This window comes from Pollicipes pollicipes, unplaced genomic scaffold, assembly GCF_011947565.3.
Source record: "Pollicipes pollicipes isolate AB1234 unplaced genomic scaffold, Ppol_2.1 Scaffold_2555;HRSCAF=2994_pilon_pilon_pilon, whole genome shotgun sequence".
Lineage (NCBI taxonomy): Eukaryota > Metazoa > Arthropoda > Thecostraca > Pollicipedomorpha > Pollicipedidae > Pollicipes > Pollicipes pollicipes.
Window position 1 is genome coordinate 37965950 of NW_023596136.1, and position 8119 is coordinate 37974068.

At 51.0% G+C, this 8119-nt stretch overlaps 1 long non-coding RNA gene across 1 annotated transcript; it reads right to left on the bottom strand.

Annotated features, from left to right (window-relative positions):
* Positions 1–3339: 3339 nt before the first annotated feature.
* Positions 3340–7837, bottom strand: LOC119111905 (uncharacterized). Its single transcript, XR_005095642.1, has 3 exons — positions 7641–7837; positions 6317–6446; positions 3340–3714 (listed from the first exon to the last, which is right to left on the bottom strand). It is a non-coding gene; the product is annotated as an uncharacterized LOC119111905 (long non-coding RNA).
* Between the last annotated feature and the right edge of the window lie 282 nt (positions 7838–8119).

Genomic DNA, 8119 nt, shown 5'->3' on the forward strand with positions numbered 1-8119 from the left:
GATTAACTTCGCATAGCATCTGTGCCCATCTAATCTTTTTGTTTTGTTGTTAGCATCTTCTTTTTTATAATTCGCAGCGGTCTAACTCCGTCGAGTCCTGTCCAGTGCGCACACGCGGTTTTCTGTAACCAGAGCGTGTTTTTTCCCTTTTTCTGTGTTTTGCTTTTGTGTCACTCGGTCCAGCTCGATTTTACCGAGCGATCTTCGCACGGGGTCCATGCTCGGTTGGCAAAGACCCCTCTCCTCCTAGAGGCATTCGCTTCAGACACCGGAGGCACAATGCGGGGAAACCGATGTCAGACTTTCCGAAGCGGACCGGGTCACTGGGCGTTAAGCCGGCAATGGGAAAGAGATCCCCTGCCAAAGGGTGCTAAGGAACTGTAATAACGTGCACTGAGCCCTCTACGTCGCGAGAGACCATCCTGGACTCCGCGAGACCAAAGGAGGTTGCTCGCAATACGCTGGCTGGGGTAGCGCCCGGGAGACGCGGATGACATCTACCCGGCATCGGCGCTCGCGGCAGACAGCGCACGACGAAACGCAAGGGCAACGCGGGCACCCGCGACCCGCCTGCAGAGGACCACTCCTTACGGCGTGGACGGACGACGGAGTTAAGCGCTCGTGACTCGCCGAGAAGTTACGGGCTCGCGCTGCGCCCCGAACGCATTGGAGTTGGAACTCGCTGAAACCGCGTGCAAACGCAAGACCACATCATACATGGGTCGGGGCTTGAGACGAGTCCATTCAACATGATGATGCTCTTCTGTCGCCCCGTTTTTTCTCTTAAAGCTGAGGTAATGCCGGCTATTTTGTCGTTGCTTGCGCAGCAGGTCTCCCCACGCAAAGCCCGTCGTGCCGTCGACGGATTCACGAGCGTTCGCGGCGCAATTTACTAGCGTTATTCGCCGCTCGCGTGCGATCCCCGCTGAGTTGGGCGTACCATGAGATCCACGACCGTTCATTTTTCTCAATGCATCTGGCTCCGTTTCTGTCCCGTTTCAATATTACCACCAGGCAAACAGCGGAGCTGATTCACTGCTTGACCCCTTCTCTGTGTTCACCGTGGTTGAGGGCGTGCAACCATGTACACCGTGGTTGAGGGCATGCAGCCATGTACGGTGCGATTGTAGTTCACGGTGCCCAACCAAACTTACCGTTCGCCGATACCTCGGTCACCCGCTTCATCCTAGCTGTGGCTGACATGTGTGTGTTAATGTCGGGTGCATCGGAGTCATTACATGTCGATTCGGACGCGTAACATCATAACATCATTCGGTTCGTATACCGACCCGTGGGCTACTCATAATAAATTTGCTCTCGTGAGGAAGCGTCGTAGAGGCTGCGGAGCGGCGCCCGCGCACGCACCAACAGTAATGTACGAGTACAGATGCAAGGTAAAGGTCTGTTTGGCACGTACATTTTGTGCCACATAGCTTGATTTTTCTGCTCTCCTGGGGGATGTCAAACAGAGAACGTAGAGGGAAAAGGGGGTTAGGTAGAGCAAAAGGTAAATCAATTGAGGTAATATGACATTTGTATACGCCCCACCGAGCCCCTTTCGTCGCGAGCATTCGTATGATGCTCACCGTAACGCTGTTTGAAATATCTGGATTTGAAGAGCACTGCTGCTCCCCCAAACGTTATCCTTATTCCCTTTCGCCCAAGTAATCCACTATCTAGATTTTTGGCCAAAAGGTGTAATCGGCATGGTGAGAGAGGGCTAAGGGCTTTGCTTCTAGCGCGTTGGTGATGCTTAATGTCCATTTTCATGACATCCTACTGACCTACTCAAGTGAAAATAGTTTGAAAATTCATTTTTTTATGCGCACCCTCCAGGCACACCATGGTTTAGATACCAATGACACCACTGAACTCAGGTTAAGCCAAGCTAATCCTAGGCATCCATCTGGAGGTGTGAAACCCGGCGATGTGTGAAATATAATGGCATTAAATAGTCGGTAAAAACGGCTGTTCCAAGTGAGGGTGACAGGCCCCGGCTGCTTAAGTTAGAACCTGCATTGTTTTTCAGCGGCGATTGTTCTATGCAAATTGTAATGTGATATGCAACATAATTTGTATTTGCAATTAATCAAATTACAAAAAAATGTACTTACGACGGCTCTATGTAATTTAGGAACACCGCCTTATACGCTTCTTGTTGGTGCGACGAAGATGCGAAATCTAAAGCATATTCCAATATCAAAGCAAGATCGTTATTCATTTGTTTGAATGATGCTTCCACGAATACTTGTTTTGCAACCGCTTCATTGATTGGTTTCAATGCGAATAAACTGCATGACACGACGGAATACATATGCGGGCTTTCGTGCTCCATTGTTTGCAAACTTTGCAGGTCAACTTGAAGAAAAATATGCAGCCGCTAGCATTTACAAGTACTTAGGTACTTGGTGGTGAGGTGTAGAACGCTTATAGATGTTGTAGCGCGATTTATGCAACCGAGGGACATTTTCAGCCTATTGACTGCATGTTTCACAGCATTTAAGCTTGTGAGCTGAAATGCACCTACATTTCAGTCTGACGAGGCTGTGGTCAGCTGTGGTCAGTCTGACGAGACTGTGGTCAGCTGTGATCAGTCTGACGAGACTGTGGTCAGCTGTGGTTAGTCTGACGAGGCTGTGGTCAGCTGTGATCGGTCTGACGAGGCTGTGGTCAGCTGTGGTCAGTCTGACGAGGCTGTGGTCAGCTGTGCCCAGGTCTGACATCAGCGTGCGCAGATGTGACCGGTTGTGACAAATGGTCTCAGTGGTTGTCAGTGTGAATTTACCGCAGTCTGATGTGGTGTACTCAGAGGAACACTAACCGGGCGTGGTTAGTCCAGCCTGACTGTGAGCAGATGTGGTAATCGTGGAACAGATGGCATTCAAAAACTAAAGGCGGATGAAAAAATGCCACCTCTCTGAACTTCAAGGAAAATGTAAGCAAGTTACTCTCAAATGAAGTTTGTCTTGTACTACTCCTTGGGTTAATGGGGTTGCGGAAAATGATACCCGTGGAGCTTCCGAAAGTCAAGGATATCAGTTTGGGCCCTAACCTCTCCCCCCCCCCCCTCCAAGGCAGCGTTTTGGGTCCGCCTTCGTCGATATGATAGTTCTTTTAGCCTCCGCTGTCAGATGTCAACATGTACAGACACCACTCTGCGGGATCCGTGCAGACGTTTGGACGGGGATCCCGCCCGGCAGAGACGTGACGTTGCGATGACGTGGGGATTCAAGCTCTGGGTGAGGACAGCGGGCTGGGTGTATGGTAAAATCACCACTGTGGGGTGTAGTTTGAGTCACTGCAATATCCTCGCACAGCTCAAAAGTACTAGTCGAGGGGTTTTCAATGTATTTTTGTTAGCGCTAGATACGCTCAGTCGTACTCCTTGTACTACTACTGACTGACTTGTACTACTGCACTACTGCTTGACCTTCATGTTCACTACCACCGGCCACCGCATGATTTACCTTCCGAAAATTTGGCGTACATGCATGTGGCTAGACGAAAAACGCCGTCGCTCTGACACGCTTATGGCGCTGCCTGTCGACGCAAAGCTGTCCTGGAAGTCAATCCATGGCATTGCAGTCCCATTGGCAGGCTCATCCGTGCGTCACGCAATCATATTGCTTTAGGCAACAATCCGGGTACACGGCGAAACGGTCGACCAGGATCTCAGTGCAGGAGCTGTGGGGTTTGGGGGGCATCGAGCTGCACCTGAAACACGTGAGCGGCGGGTCACTTAGTCAGCTCGATAATATGGTGCATAGGCATGGTTAGATCCCTGTTTCTACCCAGCGCATTGTTTGCATTCCTCTTCCTTCGCACCTGTATGGTGCGAAGAACAAACTCATCTAAAAGAATTGACACCTTTGCACCCTTGCGATTCGCATGTTCATGCGCGGTGTGCGTGAGACGCAGGCTCAACGGCACGCCGCGGCAGGCACGGCACGGCACGAGACGGCACGGCACGGCACGGCATGGCACGGCCCTGAGTGGTTTTATAGACGTAATGGGGAGGACAGAAAAGTGGAAGAGGGGGCACAGTTGGAACGGTGTTGTCATTTTCTGCCCTTTGATTTCTACCGTCCTGCATTTTTCTGACTTGCGTCCTCCGTCTTCTTTCCTCTGCTTTCTCTTTGTTATCTCTATTTTTCTGACCTCTGATCTCGCTGAACTCTTACCTTTCCTCCATCTCACACGAGCTGACCCTGCCCTTCCCTGTCCGCCAGTGTTCTTCGCCATGTACTGCCCTTTGCCATGGTCCGCACTTTCGTCTACCGCTGTCCTGCTCCGTTCTCTGACCTGCACTGTCCTCCGCCCATCCCCATTCTGTGACCCACCCCGCCCTCCGTCCTGCCCCGTTCTCTGGCCTGCCCTGTCCTCTGCCCTGTCCCGTTCTTTGACCTGCCCTGTTCACCGTCTTGCCCCGTTCTCTGGTCTGCCCCATCCTCCGTCCTGCCCCGTCCTCTGGCCTTCCCTGTCCTCAGTCCTGCCCCGTTCTTTGACCTGCCCTGTTCACAGTCTTGCCCCGTACTCAGGTCTGCCCTTTCCTCCGTCCTGACCCGTTCTCTGACCTGCATTGTGTTCCATGCTGCCTTGCCGCATGTCTTGTTTCTTCCTGCTCTGCCCTGTTCTCGATAATTTCCCGGCTTGACCTGTCCTACTGTCTATACTGTTCTGCTCTGCTCCGTGAAGCTCTTTGTCCAAACTATTCCCTATCTCTCTGCTCTCTCTCTCTCTCTTCTCTCTCTCTCTCTACTCTCTCTCTCTCTCTCTCTCTATCTCTCTCTCTCTCCTCTCCTTCTCTCTCTCTCTCTCTCTCTCTCTCTCTCTCTCTCTCTCTCTCTCTCTCTCTCTCTCTCTCTCTCTCTCTCTCTCTCTCTCTCTCTCTCTCTCTCTCTCTCTCTCTCTCTCTCTCTCTCTCTCTCTCTCTCTCTCTCCTCTCTCTCTCTCTCTCTCTCTCTCTCTCTCTCTCTCTCTCTCTCCTCTCTCTCTCTCTCTCTCTCTCTCTCTCCTCTCTCTCTCTCTCTCTCTCTCTCTCTCTCTCTCTCTCTCTCTCTCTCTCTCTCTCTCTCTCTCTCTCTCGCTTCTCTCTCTTCTCTCTCTCTCTCTCTCTCTCTCTCTCTCTCTCTCTCTCTCTCTCTCTCTCTCCTGGTCTCTGCTCTGCCTTTTTGTCTTCCCGGTCGTCTATTCTGTCCTCTTTCCCGCTCTCCGTCTCATTATGTGCCCTACTCTCATCGCAGCCATCTTGCCTCTCATTTGCGCCGTGTTCGGCAACGTCGAAACTCTATACTGCCCTCGATGCTGCCAGCAGCTCTATTTTCTTTCCTTTGCATGCCCCATACTCCGCACCGAATCGCTCTACCCTGACCTGGGTTATGAACACAACAAACATATGTTCATGTAAATATTCTTAGATCAAGGTATGCTACAAGGTTTTGCTGTTGAAAGCTAAACTTATGTCAAAGAGCCAGGGGCAGATTCCTATGAACTACCATGTGAAAGTTACATAACCGTTGTAGGAATGGCTGGGCAGCCGACTGGATTTCGTTTCAATGTGTTTTGTAGGAATGAAATCAAATAGTAAAATGTGTTTTAATCGGTGATCGATATCCAGCATGATCTGACTTTGTATGACCAGAGTTAGGAAATTGCCAAGACTCTAGAGGTGTGAATAAAAATAGGAGTACACTACATCAAGCCAGTCTACATCACACTTTATTTCAGAGAAGTGTTATTTTCCATCGTAGATAAAGCGCGATATGAAGCAACGAACGCCTCATTTTCTCGGAAGGCAATGAAGTTTTTACCTCAAGTGTTCAAGTGTCTAAGGACCTGCTGTTTTCAAACTTCTAATAAAGAAACTTAAGATACTGAAAACACCCTAGTTCGTTACCTTCCGTACTCATAATTATGTATATTTTGGTTCATGGTGTCACTTTAGTATTTGTGGCGACCCGGTCTGCCCATTCATTTCATATGTCAAGCATGTGCTTAACCAGACGCATGCAAAGGACATCCCAGAATTACTGTTGCTGCTCCCTAATCATTTGTTGTCTCCCCTGACCGTGATGGTAAACTCCCCAGAATGCCGATAGGTGGCCGTGCACTGCTGCTGCTGCTGTAGTAATCAACTTAGAGCAGAGAGAAGTACATGCTGGTGAAAGTGGTCCAAAATGACAATCCTGACATACCCTAGTTACTTAGCATGACATGTGATAGCTACTACTGCCCGCCATGTCATAATGGGACCCTTCATTAGCTACAGGCTAGTGGCATGTCCGCGCAGTATTACAATGTGCCACAACATACTTACGTCTCATGTGTTAGCAGAAGTTCGTCATTCTCCTTGCTGCATTTGAGCACCGCGCACTCTCTCAGGTGCTTGGTGGCTCCAACTTTCAAGTAGCTCTGGAAATCTTCAAGGTAGCACTCGTCTTCATGTCCTGGGCCGGGAACAGATTGTCAGCTCGTGGTCCCGTGGTCGCCGTGGTGTACGCCGCTCTTGCATCACAGTGCAACTCCAGCTATCAGCAACGTTACCGGCAGCGGCGCGGCCATGGTCATCAGTCGCGTTGGTGTTGGACTGCTCCGGCTGTCGTCACCACGGTCGGCCTTCAACAGCGGGACACATGGACGGGGAGAGGGCTCTGTGGGGCGTAGCAAAAGTGTAGCGAGGGAGGGGGAGTGTAGCAAGTGTAGCAAGGGGAGGGCAGCTGAAGAGCCGCATCGTTGTGCTCCGCTTCGGCTTCTAAAAATGCTGAAATATTTGTGCTTAGAGTTAACAGCGTAAGCGGGGAAAAGATCTCTCGTAGTGACACGCTGCAATGTCCCCTCTTCTGTAAAACGGGAAAGGGCAGTCGGGGAACGTCCCGTGATCACGAGCCCAAGGTAACTCGGTGCACTGCATGGTCACGGCCCTGACGGTTTTCTGTGAAAACAGACCCGGCGCGAAACGACCAGTCGGTGGAGTCTCTTGCAATGTGTTCATTCACCCACGCAGTGGAAGCGGGTCACGAGAATGGCCCAACACCCGTCTTCACAAGCCACTGGGGGACATCCTGAGGCGGTTCACATAGATGTACTCGGGTGGTAAGAACGGGAGATGCGTTAAACAGAGGAGCGCCGCACAGCGAACCTCGAGCGTAGCAAGCCCAGCGCCGAGAAAAATGGCAACACACACATTACATACAAAATACATTTTCACTTTTAAAACTACCTAGTCAAGTTTCTGCGCCACGCGCGCTATTAACAATGCCGAACATCCCGCAAAAGATAGTGCCTCGGCCTTCCATAGGGGGAGGGAAGGGGGGGGGGGGCTGAATAGCGTAAGATGGGCAGAGACTAAAGCCTAACTTCCCCCCATACAGTTGGATACGAAACGGCACCGCTGCACACAATGGTCAAACCACAAAAATTTCCACATTGCTATACTATCAACACTGCTGACGATGTCATCCACGCTCCATTAGCTGGCGTTGCCTGCCGATGTGACACATACAAGCGGTGCATGCGTGTCACAATGTTGAGTTGTGCATAGACGTATACGTGGCGGACAGGGTCTGCAGTAAGGCAGTCACGTTGGCTTAGTAGTTCACTGACAACCACATGAGCAGTGAAGCCATCCTGGGCGCTCTCACCTGTATGAGTGATAAGTGACGCTGGATAAAATGCTAGAGCACGTGCCACACGTGTTGCCGCCTGGCAGTGTGACACTAGCACAATTACCAAAACCAGAGCTGCGAAGCGGTGCATGTTGCGAAAAAGGGTGCCTGAAAAGGATACTTCACTGCACGAAGTGCCAGCAGTCGCGCAAACGGAACGGTGTGGTCACTATGCCGTCTGCGCCAGGTATGTCAGATTCCGCCAGGTACCACGATGCTCTCAGACATACGCAAAAACCGGTTGGCGCACCCCTTGGTGCAGAAACCGGTTAGTGCACGGTCGTCAAGCGTCTAACTCTTGACCTCCTACCCGTGATTACCATCCCCGACTCCCCAGCCCTTAATGCAAACTCGATCCCCTATGACTACGTCCATGCCCTGCGGTGACCTGATCTGAAAACAGTCAGCTCCTGTTCGTTTCACACTCAGGAAAGGCCACTGCCCGTCTTTTAATG